The sequence below is a fragment of the Carex rostrata genome, chromosome 4, assembly GCF_964058835.1.
Source record: "Carex rostrata chromosome 4, lpCarRost1.2, whole genome shotgun sequence".
NCBI lineage: Eukaryota > Viridiplantae > Streptophyta > Magnoliopsida > Poales > Cyperaceae > Carex > Carex rostrata.
In genome coordinates this window covers 1,383,433-1,403,857 of record NC_135921.1, presented here as the reverse complement: position 1 = coordinate 1,403,857, position 20,425 = coordinate 1,383,433, and the positions used below count along the sequence as shown (strand labels likewise).

Sequence of the window (20,425 nt, the reverse complement as noted above, 5' to 3'; positions counted from 1 at the left end):
CAAATGAGCAATATCACTACATATTTTTTTTAATTAATTTAAAAATGCAAATTAATAAAAATAAAATGGGATTACCTACAAATTACATCTCGAGAAACAAAAGAATAAGCTAGCAACCCTTCAACCATACCAGGAATATAGAGAGGAATCGAAGATATGGATGTAGAGAGCAAAGCTGATGACGAATTTTGAGAAGTGATCAGGAAATAAAGATGTGAGAAGTGAATTGTGGGAGACGGAATTTCGATTAGGCTTCTGTGAAACTCTAATTATTTCCATGTGGTGGAAACTCAAGCTATTTTCATGTGGTAACAACTACCAGGAAGAGGCAAAACTTAGTTAAATCGCTACAAATTAATGGAGGATGGCACATGGGAGAAGTAAAAAAGAGATAAGAGGGGCCTTCTTAAAACACTTCTGGGCCATCTAGACAGTGCATGATACTGTAAGGAAGTTCCAAGTCAGATTTATAAACTGTCAGCCTAAGCAGTTTCTCGTAACGAGCTCAGATCAACTGTTTAGATTTTGAAATCACAAAAATAACTTATAAACATATGGTGTCAAGATGTGTCACCATAAAATGGTGTAATTCAATCCCTCATCTTTTATATTATATAATATTGAAACATTTTTTTAGAGTAAATTATCTAAAATTAAATCCAAAATAAAGACATTAACTAACCAATTAAACAATTAACTTAGTGTATTGATTAATTCAAAAATAAAGTGGGCGAACAGTTACTGATCAATATCTAGGGAAATAAAGAGTATGTGCTTGCAGAGTTGCATTTTATACCTGACACGCTCTGTTGTGTAGGGCCTGTGTATCTCTTGTTCATTTCCCCTTTTCTTCTGGCTCAGTATCTGAAGAGAGCAATAAAAAAACAGAGGTGTAGATAAGATAACTTCAATATTGTGGATATGATATGGCAGTTGTCTTAATGACAACCAGAAAAAGAGAGCTGAAGTTGAAGAGTAATATAAACCGAGGTGTATTTTGTATTCTTATATATTTCTATTTTTTATTTCTTGACAGCTCTAGGTAATAAACCAATTGTAAGAAACTTCGGTAATTCATGCAGTACCGTTCACTGCATGAATTGGCCAATGACAGTTTGTAAAACTTTTATCGACGTCTAGATCCATTACAAGTGGCACAATCGTATGAGTTTGTGAAGCAATCAGGTTGAAAGGATGGCTGATTTGGGTGTTAGTGTTGCTTGATTCAAATTTTATTGAGTTTATGGTGTGTAATTTACCAGTAAAGTCAGGGCACAATGTCACTCTGTTTTAATGCCCAAAAGTTGTTTGAGAAATTCACGAGTGAGATTTTTTGTTTTTGTTTTGGGAAGTATAGTTCAAACTGGTGCCAAGCTTACCGAAGAAGCTGGGTTTGCTATGTAAGGATAAAAGTGACACTTGCAATATGGTATTTGATAATGATTGAGAAGTTTCAAAGATGAAAGTTCATAATTAATGCTAAACATTATAATTGTGAGACTTATGAAAGAAGAGGAACCATGAACCATCACATCGTTCAAGAAACTACCACCGACACTCAATGCGTTGGAGACTTTAGGTCCCCTTGGGTTTAAATGATTCATGAGGCCATCGTGTGTCTTATTTGGTTATTGTAATGAGCCATATTTTTTACCTTCTAATATTAGCTTTTTTCTTTATACATTTATGTAGAAACATATAGTACTTTAATCTTTTTTACGAATGGAAATTTAATAGGCGTGTCATCTACTATTTATAAAAAAAAATGACGAGGTAATTATGCACATACATAAATTATCAAGTACCGTATTGTCATCGACTAAGAGCTAGCTGAAGTACAATAGGGACATCTGACCATAGAAGAAAAAATCGGAACTGGAAGCGGGATCGGTCTTCTGACTGTGGAAATAGGAATCGGGTAAATTTGGTCGGAATAAACCAAATTGGATAGGAATCTCGGACTTTTCTGCCAGAAATTTATTTTACTAAAAAAACAATTTGTCAACAATTTCTATTTAGACAAATGATTACAATCAAATAATCCACCAATACGATATAATACAAGTATTATTCCTCTTCAATAGCTGTTTAAACACTTATACTTACATGTAGTTATGTATTCTAGCAACAAAATATATCATGATGTGGTGGTAGTTGACTTAATTGATATTCTAGAGCTCCCTAGTTCGAGTCATACAAAAAGTAAAAAATTGAACGGCTGATTTTTTCCTTTTATACATTTGACCTTCTAAGCGTGATGTACTACAGTATAGAAAAAAATATTCGGTGCTCTATATATATTATATCTATCCCATATTAATTATATCTGTCGTAGAAATCTACAAAATAGAACAACGAAAAAAGGAAACATAGCAGAAAGCAACGAAATCAGAGGACATAGTTATGTACCTGGAAACCAATATCTGTTAAAGATCCCAGGAAATTTGTGATGATCGATAAGAAATTTTAACAAGGCCTTGCTAACATTTGTATGCGAAGATCAATTCCAATGAAGAAAATGGAAGCCATATCTGCAAACTTTAGGATAGAGAACTTTAGTTCAATCTCAATTCATTCCAGCTTCAAGTAACGATAATATAGTTATTTTAACCTCAAAAGGAGAAAAAAAGAATGAAATATAGCCAGCGTGTGAAGCTCCAAATGTTCATGTTAGAGTTTTGATTGACCAATTCAAACTGTTCAATTAGATTTATAGATTTGTACTTCTCTGCTATTTTCTGATAGAAGAAAATCTATTGATTTAACCAAAATGCTCTTACAACCTATATTAATAATATTAACAATATTAACAGTAATGATGATTATGATAATAATAATGACAACAACAACAACAACAATAATAATATTGAGAAGGAGGAGGAGCCTGAAACATCTTACATCTATGAGCTATCCCAATTAACGCCTAAAATGTTTCATGAACAGATCTGTTATAATACGCTGATTTGAGTGGACCCTAACTTTAATTAAGAGTTATGTTATAGTGACTTCAAATTCAAACCATTTATCTGAGCCTCTTGATGTGCTGTAAATATTTATTTGAAAAAAATTATTAAAAAATTTCAAATTTAAGTGTTACAATATTTCTATTATTTAGAATTAGGATTTTTTCACTCTTAAAGTACAATAAGAAGGTTTACAGACGTCGTCATTCGTTAATTTTATAATATCTCGAGATACTATTTGAACATATATATCATATTTCAAAAGTCAAGATGCGAAGTCAAAGTACTAGCTGATCATGAAACTGTTTGCGGGGCAATATTGTAGCACAATTGTTTTACTTAAATTGAAAATGAAAATTAATAAATTTAAATGTAGGGGTGTCAATGACACCCGTTTACCCGTTTACCCTACCCGTATCGTATTCGATAAGACGGGTATGGGTAAGGTTTTTTTTTCGTTAGTTTATTGGGTATGGGTATGGGTAAAGATTTTTTTTCGTTAGATAAACGGGTATGGGTACGGGTAAAGGTTATTTCGTACCCGTTGGGTAATGGGTAATTATATGAAATATATTATATATAAATATATCAATATTATATCCAATTTATTTATTTTTCTTCTTTTCATATTGTTGTATGCCTCTATCAACGCTAGAGACATATATATCAACAAATTTATTTTCTTGTTTTCTTCCTTATTCATCGTTATTGTCTTTTTTCTCAATTCTACAAATGGAAATATTTCATGTTTGTCACACCCCGAGACAACCCGCCACGTATTGACACGTAAGGCGTAAGCACATCACATACATTATCAATAATCATCCATAAATGCCACATTTAATTTCACAAATCAAGTCTTACAATAGTAATAAAAGTAGTCTAGCAGTAGTCACGACAGACATGGTTTGAATACGATAACAACCATGCTTGTTCAAATGTACCAATTTTTATGGAAAATAAAACACACGATACAAAAGCAAACATAAGTGGCATTTCATCTAAACTTGGATCTTTCCGCTTGCTATTACTCCCGACCTTTGCTCTGGCGCCTCTTCTTCCTTACCTGGAACCCATATAAATATGGAACGGGTGAGAGATTCGAACATTCTCTCAGTGCGGGATTCAGTTCCAGCCCGGAGTTTGTAAAATCAACTTAGTTCTCACAAATATGATATAGATAAAATATGATAAAATAAATGCATAATTACCTCTAATGCAATGCAATCCTACATATTTAAACCATTATTCACTTTCAAGTTTCTGTTAATCCATTTTATTTGTCTCACTAGACGGCGAATTCATATTCCGCTAGATCTTGACTGTGATAGGACCGCTTCCGCCTACAGTCACGTCCGTGAGAGGACCGCTTCCGCCTACAGTCACGTCCGTAACAGGACCGCTTTCGCCTACAGTCACGTCCATGACAGGACCGCATCAGCCTACAATCACGTCCGTGAGAGGACCGCATCAGCCTACAATCACATCCGTGATAGGACCGCTTTCGCCTACAATCACGTTAACGAGGGGTCTAGTCGAACACCGGACCCAATGTATACATTCCGATACACAAGTATATCGGCCCCTGTTCATTTTAATTATCTGTTCAATTCTCATTCATTCATTTAGCGCATCACTCATGTCATAGTCAACACATCCTATTCACGTAAGTCCTTTGATCAAACGAATAATTCTATTTTTAATATCCTCTAACAAAGTCAAATGGTTGTTCGAATCCAACATGCATAATTCAACTATATGAAAAAAATAAATGCAAACAAAATGGTAAGTAATAATTTCACAAAATCCAGGAAACCCGTACCTGCTATCGTGGTGTAGTTCACTCCCGCTTCTACGTCACTCTCTACTCCAGAACTCAAACCTAGACCATGTAACACGGTTTCCAAATTAATATTTATACCATTTTTCCTTTGTCTGTCAGTATATTTGTTGATAAGCATAGTCGGAATGTAAATAAAGTATTATTTTATCACACAGTCATACATAATATGTAAAGTTTGTTTTGACCGACTCAAGGAAATGCAATTAGGACATATTTGTATATAAAACCAGATATAATATTATTTTATTATACAATCGTACATATATTAAAGTTTGTTTCTTACCAGGAAAAACTATATCTATTATTTATAAGTTTTAGAAATATAGTATCATACATATATTAAATTAACGTTTGTTTCTTACCAGAAAAACTAGTTATATTATTTATAAGTTTTAAAAATATAGTTCTTTATAATAGAAATAGTTCGAGGGTTATCGGTGAATAAATCCTAGGATTATCGGCAAAATAAATTATCATCTAATAAAAGAATGAATGCAACTCAATAATAGATGCAATTCGGTGAAGTCTTAAGAAACCTAAACAAATCCAAGCTTCTGATATAGTATAAGGTTTTAAAACTAAAATTATAAGATAATAATAATTAGAACTCTGCACTTCCGGAAATTTCAAGAATTAATAACTATCAAAATCATTACTAATTTTTAAAAAGATATTTTTATCAATAATATAATATATCCTAATAGATAAATAGTTTCAAAATTTCTATAACCCTCAGGAATTCTTATCAAATAACTAAAATATAGCATAAACATTATATGAAAGGATAAAATTCTGATCAAACGAAATAACTATAGTATAAAGATTATACAATTAACACAGAATAGAGGAATCCAATTGATGGCTATAAGAATCATCAAAACAGTTAAAGAAATAATTGAACATCAAAATTATTTACGTAGGAAGGAAAATAATCAAACTCCAGATATCTTACCCCTTTCCCTTTCTTAATCTTCTGTGGGTTATTTGCGGAGAGAGAGACAGAGATGTAGGGTTTAAATCATATACATAGAGGAACCGATATATATTAACTTGGTATCCTACGGATCAGACAGGCGGCAGTTATAATTGGAAAGTTATCAATTTGAATTTTAAATGTCTCTCCTATCGCAACTTTTGACATAATACTTTCGGCCGATGAATTAATTGGGTTTTATTGGGCTTTCAAGATTTGGCAATGATCTGCTATATACATTTTAAGTCATGATCTATGTCGGAACCCATTAGTTTCTTCTGATGACATTTTTAATTTGGGGAGTTTGTTAAATTAAGCGAAGGAAAGGAGAAAAAATGATATAGGAGGATAAATAAAAATATATATATATACGTTATTTATGTTGTATCTTAATTTAGTATTCTGAATTACGTGGCGTTACAATGTTTCAAAGAAAATATATCCTCACCTTATTTTATGGCAATAATGTATTGTTTGGTCTAAATAAGTAATCCATTAATGTCAGCGTCTGAATTTTGCATTACATGTCAGCTTTCTCAAGGTTATACTATGAATATATATATTTAATAATTAAATGAGATGGAATGAAATGTTAGAAGAAAGAATGTAACAAATGATAAAATTAACCATATGCTGTCCGAACCATTATATTGGTATTTTCGTTATTCGCCCACTACCGTTTCGTTACCCGTTAATCATAACGGGTATGAGTAGGGTAGGGTAAGACAAATTCTTAACGGGTATGGGTAGGGTATGGGTAAGGTCAATTCTTATTGGGTATGGGTATGAAAATGGTTCCACCCTCCCCGTATCGTACCCATTGACACCCCTATTTAAATGGGATTATGGACTTACCTCTCGAAGAAAGAAAAGAGTAAGCTAGTAGCACCCCTTCAACCGCACCAAGTGTTACAGACTTGCGCGTCTATCCTCGTCACAGGGATGTAGGGAGGAAAGCTCTGAGATGGCGTGGTATGAAAATGAAATAAAAACAAGTGTTGTGAGAGACCAAAGTTGGATTAGCAGGCAAGATCACGTCCCGATGTAGTGCGCAATAGGTATTCTAGAAATTATAGTTTGTACTGGTGCTCACCTAACTAAACCAGGGTTTACTATGCAAGAATTAATATGCCACTTCCAATATGGTATTTGATAATGATTTAATTTAGACAAGTAAGATTGCTATAACTAATATATTGAACTTTTCTATGAAAAGTATATTTTTTTATCAATTTAAAATATTTTACAATCTTTTAAGAATTGGGATAGATATATATAATTTAATTTAAAAAATAACCATTGAATAAAAATAATTATATTTTTTCCTCCAAAAGTATATATATATGATAAGAAAATAAATAAATAAATATAAAACTTAGCCCTTCATAACATTTGATCGTTTATAATATCATATTTCAAACAGCAAGGTGCGAAGTCAAAGTACCAGCTGATGGATCGTTTTAAGAAGTTATATTATAGAAATCATAATTAAATAAAAAATGCAAATTAATAAAACTAAAATGGGATTACCAACTTAGATCTGGAGAAACAAAAGAGTAAGTTAGAAGCCCTTCCACCGCACCAGTTGTTGCTGCAGACTTGTCCTTTTTCTTTTTCCTTTTTTGTTACTCTTTGGCCTAATATCAAGAGGAATCGAGGCATGGGATCGATGGAGAGAGATAGGAAAGCTCTGAGATGGCGTTGAATGAACAGGAATTAAAAAGAAGTGAGAAGTGACCAGAAATTGTGAGACATGCACTATTGGAAAAAATAGAATCAGTATCGGTTATATACAGATATCAGTATCGGTTCACAACCGATCCTGATGAGGGCGACACAGATACCAAACAAATCTGTATCGGTTGTTACAACCGATGCAGATAGGTACCAATCTGCATCGGTTCTAATTAACAACCGATGCAGATTAGTACCTATCTGCATCGGTTCTAATTAACAACCGATGCAGATAGGTACTAATCTGCATCGGTTCTAATTAACAACCGATGCAGATAGATTTTGTAAATAGAATTTTTAAAATTCAGGAAAAACTATCAGCATCGGTTCTACTGTACAACCGATACAGATGTATATTTCAAATTATATTTTTTAAATTCAGAAAATAGAGTATCAGCATCGGTTCTGACTGAAAAACCGATACTGATTTGTATTTTAATTAAGAAAATCACTATCAGCATCGGTTCTTAAGTAAGAACCGATGCTGATACTCAATTGAATTTTTAAAAAATATTTTTTATTAAATGGCCAGCTTCCATATTTATTTAGCTGGCCGAAATTTGAAATTATCACAAATCCTAAATTATCAATAAAACACATTCTAAATTAATTTTCAATAAAACACATCCTAAATTAATTATCAATAAAACACATCATAAATTAATTATATATCATACACATCCTAACTTATTACAAAAAATCCATGTTCCTAACTTCCTCTCGTCTTAATTTCTTTCAGCAAGGCTTTGGCTCACATTTGGCGAAAGTCGGCCAAGCGTTGTAACGTATATTTAGCGGGAATATCCTGCATTTTTAGAATTTGTGAAGAGCATATATATACAATTAAATTGTGTATTTTATTATATTTGAAGCAACAATTCTTATTTTTGAAAAATTTATAAATGCATATATACCTTCAATTGCGGAAAAACATCGAGACAGTGGTTTATTATGTCTTGCATGAGCAACATGGTATAATATGCACATTCCCAGCCGGCTGGTTGTTGTGGGCACTACATAACAAGTTTCAAAAAAAAAAATGTTTGTATTACGAGCATACAAATGGCTTATATGTATATTCATTATAATTATATCGCAATATGAATTTTTACCTTGCAATCGTTATGAACTGTTAAAGAAGCACCCATTTCCTTTATGAAGACGCTGTTGAAATATGAAAACATTGAACAATCAGTACTTACGATACATTTTTGAAATGATAATATAATAATAAAATCATTAGTATTCTTAAAAAACGTAAAATTTAGGAAAGACACTTACTCCTCGATAGCAGCACTGATCATCAGCATTCTTTTACCTTTCTTATCGGAATCGTACACGTACAATGCACGTTCTCTTGGCATAAGCACGACCAATATCCAATGATTTCTGCATGTTAGGTTTGTAGCATGTCATATTATTCAATTTATATGAATTGAAAGAAATATAATAAAATTAGAATATATATATATGTAACACTAACATCTGATGGTATGGTATGAAGATTAATCTCTTGTCCTGATTTTCTCGGAGTGCTTTCCCTATGTATTGAAGAACACGTCCTCGGTCATCATTCAACAGGGTGGCATTCGTTTGACTGGGGTCCATGAAACCAACCTGCTCATCGGGATATTCCTCCTTGAGGTATTTGTGCTAATACCTACAAAATAAAGACACAAAGGTGATCTCAATTTTGTGAAATTTGAATTACAAGTACTAAACATCTGCAATTATTACAAATATTAACTCACAGCATCCAGATCTGAACAACTGGTACAGTGAGCCACTCCCGTGGAGTAAGCAAGGCCGCATAATCATCTGCAAACACGCATATGGAGTCATATGAACATAAAAGATCAGCTGGGGAATCGATTTCGATTGGGCTGCCATCTAGCTCCGAAAACCGATCACGAATATGCTTGAATGTCTGTCCCAGCTTGTCAAAATTGATACCATCAAATGCCTTGCAGTGACTCGTTACTTTCGGACCTCCAGGAATAATCATTTCTTTGCGTGGTTCCTGCAAAATTTCATAATAAATTGAAGTAAAATCCAAAATCATCTATAACTCTATCACATAGATAGTAATTCGGAAGTATAAGAACTTGTAATAATAATATACCTCAGTTGAACCTATCGCTATCATGGACATCGGCCATGCAGTGAAACTGCCGAGGGCATCCTTTAGGGTTTCCTGCTCGCCATTTGGTACAGGTAATGGGTGATTTATGAAGTCCGCATCGAAAATACCATCCACCATCACTCTTGCATGGTCGAGCGGCATCGGTCTGCCGTGAATTGTTCCACCGGGTGCAACTGGAACATGAATTGTCCCCACGGCTACTGTAACAGTGTTCCCATTGACAGCTGCCTGGAGTTTGCAGCTTATTTCTGCCTCCTGTTCAGATATATGTATTTACTCGAATAAACTAAAACGTATGAACAGTACAACATGTAATGGAAAATAAATGGTGAAATTTGAATTTGCATTACCTCAGTATACCCGGAAAGATCTGCAATTGGTTTGACTGACTGGCTGCTGCTCTGAAGGACTGTTGGGGTAAACGTCTGAACTTGTTGGCCCATTGACTGCTGAACCAAAAGTGCAAGTTGAGACTTCATTTCTTCCCTCATTTTTGCTTCTAGTCTCACCTCTATTTCTCTTACTTTGTCCTCCATTTCTTCCCTCAGTTCTTCCCTCATTTTTGCTTCGGAACTCGAGGGAGCGCGTCTCCTCCTTATTGAGCTCTTCTCGTATGTTTTCCTGATAGGTACCAAACCTCCCACTCCTCTCACCCTCCCAGGATGTTCCGGATTTGGCAGAGATTTTCCGAGAACATCGTCGTATCGTTCGACGGCCAACAAGCCTTTTTTCAGAGCCGCCTCTTGTTCTTCCTGGAATGACAACATGTTATAAACTAATAAATTAACGTAGAGGTTTCAATGAATGACAATATCTAAAATTCTTACAATAAACTAATAAAGTAAAGTAGAGTTTTCAATGAATGACAATATCTAAAATTCTTACAATCTTCTCGATGACCGGTACGTATGTTTCTGGATAAAAGCGTTCCTTGGTCTCCTTATCGAGCTTTTGTCTTCCTAGTCTCCAGGTGACGTGCCTATGCTCAATCGACATATCAAGGACCTCTTCTGGTTTCAATGCACTTGTTGAGCCTTGGGAAGACGGATCACTAGATGCTTTCTCGTCTGCAATCGTCTGCATAGCATCTGTAAGCCTACTCCGAAAACCCTCGCTCATGTAACCTCTAGATCCTAAGAAATGCGGATACTCGTTTTTGGCCTGATTCTCCTTTCCAATTTTGCTAGCAGTCTACAATTAATATGTCAAGACAATCATTGTAGGCCTTAATTATAAGAGTATTTGAATTCTTACTTAGAGATAAGGTAGGTGATCCGCAGAAATAAACATACCTCAAACTCCTCCGTCTCTCGATACTTGACAAATACCTCCCAGTCTTTTTCTTCCATATTTTGCTTGGCAAAATCGGGAGTCTCACCCGCGCGCCACACTTTAGTCATCTCGGTTCGCCACCTCCGGTGATAAGTAGCCATCTTCTGATAATAATAGTTCCTCACTTTTTCTTCCTCTTTTATACCCCATCTCAGCTGCCAAACAAATAGAAATCAAAATTTAGAGTTAGTTAATATCAAATGAAAGCTTGTGAACTTAGTACTACGTTATTTACCTTCAGTGTTTCCCATATTTTCAGCTTGTTCTCTTCTGGAACATCTTTCCACAATACGAAACTTATAGGAATATTCATTCTCACCAATATACCGAATTCCGTTGGAAAAGACGTTGTATCCGTAGTAACAACCGGCCTGTGAAACTTGTCAAGTTCCAGCTCTTTCCCTTTCTCGTTAAACTTCTCCTTAATTGCATTAGGCCCTCTTCCTCGTTTCTTAGCCGAGGCTGTCTGACTATTGCTTTCCATATCTGAATTTGCAAGTCCAAATAAATCCAAGTCCAAATAAATTCAAAGTCCAAATAAATCCAGACTAACTTCAAACCAATTCAAATTAAATCAACAAATAAATCCAAACCAATAATGTACCAACAATTACTAACAACATTTATTTTGGTACCAACAATTATAATCTATCAAATTTCTAACAATTTGGTACCCTAATCTATTAAATTGGTACCCTAATTAATAGATTAAATTGGTACCCTAATCTATTAATAGATTAAATTGGTATCTATTAAATTGGTACCCTAATCTCAAATTGGTACCTCTTAAATTGGTACCCTAATCTATTAAATTTCTCAAATTGGTACCTCTTAAATTGGTACCCTAATCTATTAAATTGGTACCCGAATTATTTCTAAACAATTTCTAAACAATTCTTAATTTCTAAACAATCTCACAATTTGTATATGAACCCCTAAACTTTTAAAATTTCGCAAAATGGACCCTGTTAGTTCAAATCTGGTATAACACTCAAAATCGCACTTCTAAAATTTTGCATAATGGTCCCTGTTAGTTCAAAGTTTGGTATACACACAAAATCAGCACATTCATACCCTAATAAATCGAATTTATAGAAGAAGACTAACCCGAGATTGAGAGGGAGAGACGGAGCCGAATGTAGGCGGAGCACCGGCTAGGTCACGGTTTTGATTGGTCGATCACGGCTAGGTCACGGAGGAGGAGAGGGAACACTATCAGCAGTGTGGAGAGGGAGCGCGGCAAGGCGGAGCACGGCAGCTTGGAGAGGGTTTTGAGTTTTTGAGTGTTTATGTGTGTTGAGTGTTTTGAAAACTTAGAAGAAATTTAGAAATATAGAGGCGCCGGTTGGGGAGGGAAGGCTATCAGCATCGGTTCCTAGCTTAAGAACCGATGCTAATAGAAATCAAAATCGGTTCTTAAGCTAGGAACCGATGCTGATAGTGATATATATTTAAAAAAATGTGGATTACTATCAGCATCGGTTCCTAGCTTAGGAACCGATGCTGATAGTGCTTTTTGAATGTGTATGTCATTTTAAATATAAAAAAAATGATGTTTATGTGTTATTTTATATTTTTGTATTTTAAAATTTTAAAAAAAGGATTTTTATGTGTTCTTTTATATTTATGAATGTGTATGTTATTTTAAAATATTAAAAAAAGGAAGTTTATGTGTTATTTTATATTTTTGTATTTTAAAATTTAAAAAAAAGGATTTTTATGTGTTATTTTATATTTTTGAATATGTATGTCATTTTAAATATAAAAAAAAAATGTTTATGTGTTATTTTTTATTTTTGTATTTTATTTGTTTTTTTAAAATATAAAAAAACATGTTTATGTGTTATCAGCATCGGTTCTTCAGCTAGGAACGGATGCTGATAGTGTTATATATTTAAAATTGTGCGGATTACTATCAGCATCGGTTCTTAAGTTAGGAACCGATGCTGATAGTGCTATTTATTTAAAATTGTGCTTTTTATTTATGATGGTGTATGTTATTTTAAAATTTTAAAAAAATGATGTTTATGTGTGTGTTATTAGTTTAAAAATTATGATAGTACATAAGCTATTTTAAAAATTACTTATAATATAAAATAAAATAAGCTAATAAATTACATATAACATGAAAAAAAAATAAGCTACAAGAAGTGTTGAAGAATAACTTGCATGTTTCTCATCGTCGGGTGTTTCAATGCATTCTGAAAAAAAAAACCGGTACCTTTTTTGTCAGCAATATTAAAAATTATTAACTCACATTTTTATATTTTTTGACATACCAATATTAAATGTATGACATACCAATATTATGACTTGCCAATGGAAACTTCTTCAACCCATTCTCCTTCATCATGATCGATGCGCATATGACCTGTTTCATTATCCTCAGCGCCCGGTAGAGATGCCATGCCAGTAGAAAACGGTGGTATCTCATCAAAATGATCGTACGCTTCTTCGTCTTCCACAATATCAATCCCGATTATACGTCTTTTACCAGAGAGGACAACATGTCTTGAATGATCGGCGGGATCAGTTACGTAGAACACTTGCGTGGCTTGTCTTGCAAGTATAAATGGATCATCCTTATATCCAGCTTTACTGAAATCCACCAGAATAAAACCATCTTCGTCAATTTTAACCCCCCTACGGTTATCGACCCATTTACACATAAATAACGGGATATTAAATCTTATGTAATCGAGCTCCCAAATTTCTTCAATAAACCCGTAATATGACATCGATGCATGCGATGGTCCGGCACCTTTAGGATCTGACAAATCACTCGAAACAGCTACTAACGTCACTCCACTGTTTTGCACGGTACTCTTTGCATCTTGATTTCTTGTGTAAAATGTGTACCCGTTGATGTCATATCCTTGGAAGGTCCTCACGACATGAACTGGACCAAGAGCCAACAATTTGACAATTTCTTTAATGTTTTCTCCCTCCGGAGCTTGCATGACTCTACGTGTAAACCATCTTTCAAAAGTTTTATTGTGTTCGCCGATTAACCACTTGTTAGATTTCTTAGGATTCTGTTGCCGCAAGAGAGTCATATGCTCGTCCCAAAAAGGATGAACGTCAGTGAGGTGTTGCAAAACATGAAAATGTGCTAGTGACATTGTTGTACTATCAGGCACGAATAATTTCGCACCGATTGTTCCTACCCCGTGAAGTCTACCCTCGTGCCGAGATTTAGGGATGCCGATGGCTTTGACATCATCCATATAATTAGTACAAAACTCAATAACCTCTTCGGCAGTGTAAGCTCTTACAATGCTGCCCTCAGGCCGATATCGGTTCCTGACATATCCCTTTAACAATCCCATGTATCTCTCGAACGGATACATGTACCGCAAGAAAACAGGTCCACACATCTTAATTTCTCTAATTAGGTGAACGATTAAATGAACCATGATGTCAAAAAAAGACGGCGGAAAATACATTTCAAGATGACAAAGAGTGACAACAACCTCCTTCTGTAGAGCATCTAGCGTATCAGGATCATTTACTTTGCAACAGATGGCGTTAAAGAAAAAGCAAAGCTTCGTAATGGTCTGCCTAACACACTTTGGCAATATGCCCCGAATTGCAACAGGAAGAAGCTGTGTCATTAAAACATGACAGTCGTGAGACTTCATTCCTGTCAATTTTAAATCATCCAGTGAAACTAGGTTTTTAAAATTCGAAGAATATCCAGATGGAACTTTGACACCATGAAGGCATTCCAGTAAGCTTTTTTTCTCTGCTTTCGATAGCGTATGCATTGCGGGTTTTAGATATGTACAAGTTTTTCCTTTTTCTCTTTCCTTCTCTGCTGGTTGTAGATCTGGCCTTATGTTCAAGAATTGCATGTCTTTCCGAGCATTGATACCGTCCTTAGTTTTTACCCGGAATATTCAATAATGTTCCAACTATGCTATCACACACGTTTTTAACCACATGCATCACATCGAGACAGTATCGAACCTCTAAGTGCTCCCAGTATGGTAAATCCCAGAATATTGACCTCTTCTTCCAACATATTTTCGGAGCCCCTTTCTTTCTCACCACCTTCTTTTTAAATTTACCTAATTGAACTTTCAAATCTTTTACTCGCGAATAAACTTGCTTACCGGTCAACGGGTAATTTGCTCTGGTATTCTCGGTCTTTCCATTGAATTCTTTTTTTCTCTTTCGGTGTGCGTGGTTGGCAGGAAGAAATATACGATGACTCATGTACACATTTTTAGAGGAGTTGGGTAGCCACACATCGACTGTATCATCCAGGCAAACAGGGCACGCTTTCTCTCCTTTGACACTATAACCCGACAAATTTCCATAAGCCGGAAAATCATTAATGGTGCAGAAAAGCATGGCCCGTAAAGTGAATTTCTCCTTGCTGTATGCATCATACATTTGCACTCCGGGTTGCCATAATTCTTTTAAATCCTCAATCAATGGCGCTAGATATACATCTATGTCGTTCCCAGGCTGTTTGGGTCCTGATATGAGCAAGGTCAACATGATGTATTTGCGCTTCATACATAACCAAGGCGGAAGATTATAAATGCACAATAAAACCGGCCAACTGCTATGCTTGCTGCTCATGCTACTGTGCGGATTTATTCCATCTGCACTCAGCCCAAGCTTTAGATTTCTAGGGTCACGTCCGAATTCAGAAAACTCTCTGTCAATATTCCTCCACTGGGGAGAATCAGCGGGGTGCCGTAATTTCCCGTCTTTCTTCCGGTTTTCGGCATGCCAACGCAGTAATTTTGCATCTTTAGCATTTGAGAACAAACGTTTGAATCTCGGTTTTACGGGGAGGTACCACAATGCTTTTGCAGGAGGTCCTTTATTCGGTTTACAATCATCACTTTTATCACTGGCAATCTGCTTTGGTTTGTAACGTGATGCACCACATTTTGGACACTCGTGAAGGTCTTCATACTCATTTCGATATAATATACAATCATTTGGGCACGCGTGTATTCTTTGAACTCCCAAATCAACTGGGCACAATATTTTCTTCGCTTCGTAAATATTGGGTGGTATCTCGTTTCCTTCCGGAAGCATTTCTTTTAAAGTTTGTAATAGCTCAGTAAAACTTCTATCACTCCAACCGTTAGATGCTTTAAGGTTATACAATTTTAATACACCTTTCAATTTTGAAAATTTAGAACAACCAGGATACAATTCCTTATTAGAATCTTCGTACAAATTCTCAAACAAACAATACTGCTTATCATTATCAAAATCCTCTTCTATATCACGTAACATTTGATCAAAATTATCACATTTATCTACCACTATATCATCATTTTCTTCGGTATGATACTCCTGTTGCTCAGTACGAGTACCTACGTCGGTTTCCAATCCCCGTAAGTCATTCCCCTCATCCCCAACGGTATGGTATTCCTGATGCTCAGTACCAGTACCTATGTCGGTTGGAAAACTCTCACCATGCCATATCCAACACTTATATCCTTGCTTGAATCCACGACGGATTAAATGGCTCCTCACTTGGTTCGAGTTGGAAAATTTTTGACCATTGTTACAATCACGACAAGGACACGACATCATTGTACTCCCCTTATTCGCCATATCTTCCATAGCAACTCTGATAAATTCCTCGACACCTGTCGTATATTCATCCGATAGACGTGATGCTTCGTACATCCAACTGCGGTCCATCTGCAATTATAGTAGAACACAATTAATTTAGAACAAGCTTGGGGTACTAAATTATATTCACAGTAAGGCTTACATGGGGCCTGGTTACCATCCTATCCTACTCTTTGAATACTTCGTCTCAGTAGTGACCACTTGGTAGTCGTGTTTTAGTATTTAAGAAAATTTCGGCAGCATTTCCCCTTAGTTCCCCGAGTATTCGGGGAACTAATAAGGAGAAATGCTGCCGAAATTTTCTTAAATACTAAAACACGACTAACAAGTGGTCACATCCTAATTGAGACAAAGTATTCAAAGAGCAGTCCCAAAACGGGGACTATTCAAAATTAATCCCTAATGGATTAATTTTGAACGGGTATCATGACTTAAAGGCATTAATCATGCGGTTTTGGCTCTCAAGACAATACTCTAGCTACATACTTACTACAAATCTATTTAGTCTAGCTATCGAAATACACATTTATGCACAAAACTAATTAAACATGAGTTTTATGTGGTACTTACAACTTTTTTAGATGCCGTACCGAGTGAGATGAAGATCGCTGCACCAAATCTCTCAATAATAGCCAAACTACAAAATTAAACCATCGGAACCTAAATAAGAGATGTATATATATATAACATGGACTTAACTACGATGCTATATATGGGTTGCATAGAGGCCTCCCGTGCTACGGCTCAATATTTGAGTTTTCAAAATACTCACGGTCGATCCGAACCGTTTATCTTGTTATCCGTATTAATATGTGTTTGGAGACCAAATTTTACATTTTTTGGAAATTTTTAACTATTTTTTTAGATTTATTGAAAATCGTTGTTTTTCATACAAATCTGGACCATAAAAAAGTAGTAAACAATTTCCAAAAAATGTCAAATTTGGTCTCCAAACACATATTAATACGGAGAACAAGATAAACGGTTCGGATCGACCGTGAGTATTTTGAAAACTCAAATATTGAGCCGTAGCACGGGAGGCCTCTATGCAACCCATAGCATATTAGCCAAATACTATATAACATATATATGATGCATGCTAGGGTATATATTGGTATATATCAAAAGCTCAAATATAGCATGCATGTGCAAATATAGTTATATCAAAAATTCATATATATCATGAATTTGCTCATCTTCACATATAAAGAAAAGCTTAAAATATAAAAATGTATTAAAACCTAAAAGATAGATTAGGGTTTATAAAATGGGCCGAATTAGAACCTAAATTGTGCTAGATCTAACATCAAACTTGAGAAAAGAGATGATTAATCAATTAATGAACCTGAGAACGAAGAGTGAGATAGCTGATCAATGCCCAGTAAGATAGCTGCTGCGCCAAGCAATGGAGGAAGAAGAAAGAAAAATGATTATGTGAAGAATCAGACTTCGGGATAAAGCTAAATATGAACTATCAGCATCGGTTCTAAGCTTAAAACCGATGCTGATACTATCAGCATCGGTTTTAAGCTTAGAACCGATGCTGATACTTTACAATCAGAATCGGTTCTAATATTAAAACCGATGCTGATACTATCAGCATCGGTTCTAAACTTAGAACCGATGCTGATACTTTATAATCAGAATCGGTTCTAAACTTAGAACCGATGCTGATAGTATCAGCATCGGTTTTAAGCTTAGAACCGATGCTGATAGTGCATGTGCTGTGCTTTCATTAGCTTTTAGTATCGGTTTTAGTGATAGAACCGATTCAGGTAAGTATTAGTATCGGTTGGTTAGTACACCCGATCCAGATAAGCCGATCCTGATTCCTGTTTTTCCACTAGTGATGGAAATTCGATTAGCAGCTTTAAATTCCTTGATTTTGACTGTTTGAATTTTGAGCAAAATCTTTAATTGCATCTACTCTGCTGTCGGTTGGTGACACTTCCTTGCCATACTAAAATGTCTAAAATGCCTCCTCAATATATGTTCTTCATAAAATTAACAACTGAAATTAAGAATGAATCTAGACATACTAATAAATAAAAATTTATCTTATCAAAATTGAAAAAGTAAAATTGTAAAAGGATTCATTATAGCTCAAATTGACTATTATATTAAATTTGGAGATATCAAATAATTTGATAAGATATCAAATGCTGATAAAATATTTTTAAAAGATGTCATTTGATATTCTTAAAAATAAATTAAACATCCATCATGATTCTTAAATAAGAAAATAAGGAATGGAATATACCTAGAGAGGAGAAATAAGAAAATGAATAAATTGATTTTCTCTCTAATTTTGTTCTCTATTCAATATTGTAACATATCGTGTGGCAGTATGTGTGACGAGTATGTTTCTAACTAAATTTAGACTTCTACATGTAAAAAAGATGTATTTAATCAAAAGAAGGCATATTATTTGATTGTAGGGCTGATATTAAATCCGAAATTTAATCTTTTAATCATAAATGTTGGCATATATTTGAATTGGATAACTGGAATATTCAATTATCGTATTGACTTCGAAATTTCAATGCAATGGAATTCCTGCTCTGTTTTTTCTGCAACAATACAAGAACACAATTAGGAAGATATTTTTCGATATTCCTTAAATAAGCAACCAATCCCAAAATAAATTTCATTAATTGTCAATATTAGAAAATTATTATTGCCATGCATTCATACTAGGGTCACCAACTGGTCACAGATATGAATATCTGTTTTCGGTCAGGAATTTTCAAGCTCCATGTATTACGGATCTGAGGCTTCAATTAGTATTTTAAGCATTCTTTCAGGGAGAAGTGAATAGATATTGAGCATGATTTGGAAACTCTGCGGATTCCAAGTCTACTCGGCCGAGTCAACTCGGTAACGGTCGGGTCTAATACGATTTTCACCCGAGTCCGATACGGTTTTACAGCAAAACTCGGTTTAACAGTGTTTGACTTGTCCGAGTTAGCCAATTTGTTATTGACTCATTCGGTTGAAGTTCTTTCTAAAACAAATAAAACCAGTTCGATTCAAATCTTATTCAAACTCAAACTCAAACTAGGGTAAGTTTGATTTGTTTGCCGCCCTGTTGAAGAATAGAATAAACTAGAAGGGTTAAATCGCAAAATAAAGAGAAGGGTAAAATTGTAATTTATAATAGTTAGAAATGAACCGTTGGAATGTCAACGGTGAAATAGAAAGGGAGGTATATATAACCCCAGTATATGCTTTAGAGAAATATAAGAAAAATAAAAAAAACTCAAGTTCTCTCATCTCTCTATTTCTTATCAAATTAACATGGTATCAGAGCTCTAAGCTCCTGAGATCAGAAAAAATACACACAAAAACCCGTAACAGCAAAGAAAAATAGAAGAGAGAAAAATGGCTCACGAGGGTTCCAATAATGCTTCCAAGCTCACCAATGCTTTGCTCAACGGCAGAAACTATCTCACATGGGCAAAGGCTGCGACGAGAGCGCTCAGCGGTCGAGAAATACGAGAATACATCACAGGAGATAATAAAGTGTCCGAGGTCGCAAATTTGCTGTCGTTGACCGAAGCAGAAAAAAAAACGATGAGAAAATGGAGAACCCAAAATGATAAAATCATAACATGGCTCACAAATTCAATGAAGCCATCCATTGCGAAGCTATTCCTCCTTCCCGACACGACTTTTGAACTATGGGAAGCCGTCAAAGCTATGTATGGTCAAGAAAATAATTACTCTCGCATTTACCAACTCAAACAAGAAATTCAGCAAGAAAAACAAGGTGAGAGAAAGTTTGTAGAGTACCTCGGTGCTCTTCAAAAGAAAAAAGACGAGCTTCGCTT

The 20,425-nt window shown here is 34.9% G+C and overlaps 1 protein-coding gene and 1 pseudogene across 2 annotated transcripts in view; both read right to left on the bottom strand.

Moving 5' to 3' along the window:
* LOC144552478 (disease resistance protein RPM1-like) overlaps nt 1-558 on the bottom strand; it is a 49,871-nt gene extending 49,313 nt beyond the window's left edge. Inside the window, exon 1 of the mRNA XM_078300459.1 lies at nt 87-558. The gene's annotated coding sequence lies outside the window, so the exon portion shown is untranslated. The remainder of the gene's footprint in view (nt 1-86) is intronic.
* The window catches only part of LOC144552480 (disease resistance protein RPM1-like), a 49,336-nt pseudogene extending 48,131 nt beyond the window's left edge, over nt 1-1,205 (bottom strand). The window contains exon 1 of the transcript XR_013511157.1: nt 797-1,205. The product of XR_013511157.1 is annotated as a disease resistance protein RPM1-like (transcript). The remainder of the gene's footprint in view (nt 1-796) is intronic.
* Nucleotides 1,206-20,425: the final 19,220 nt, after the last annotated feature.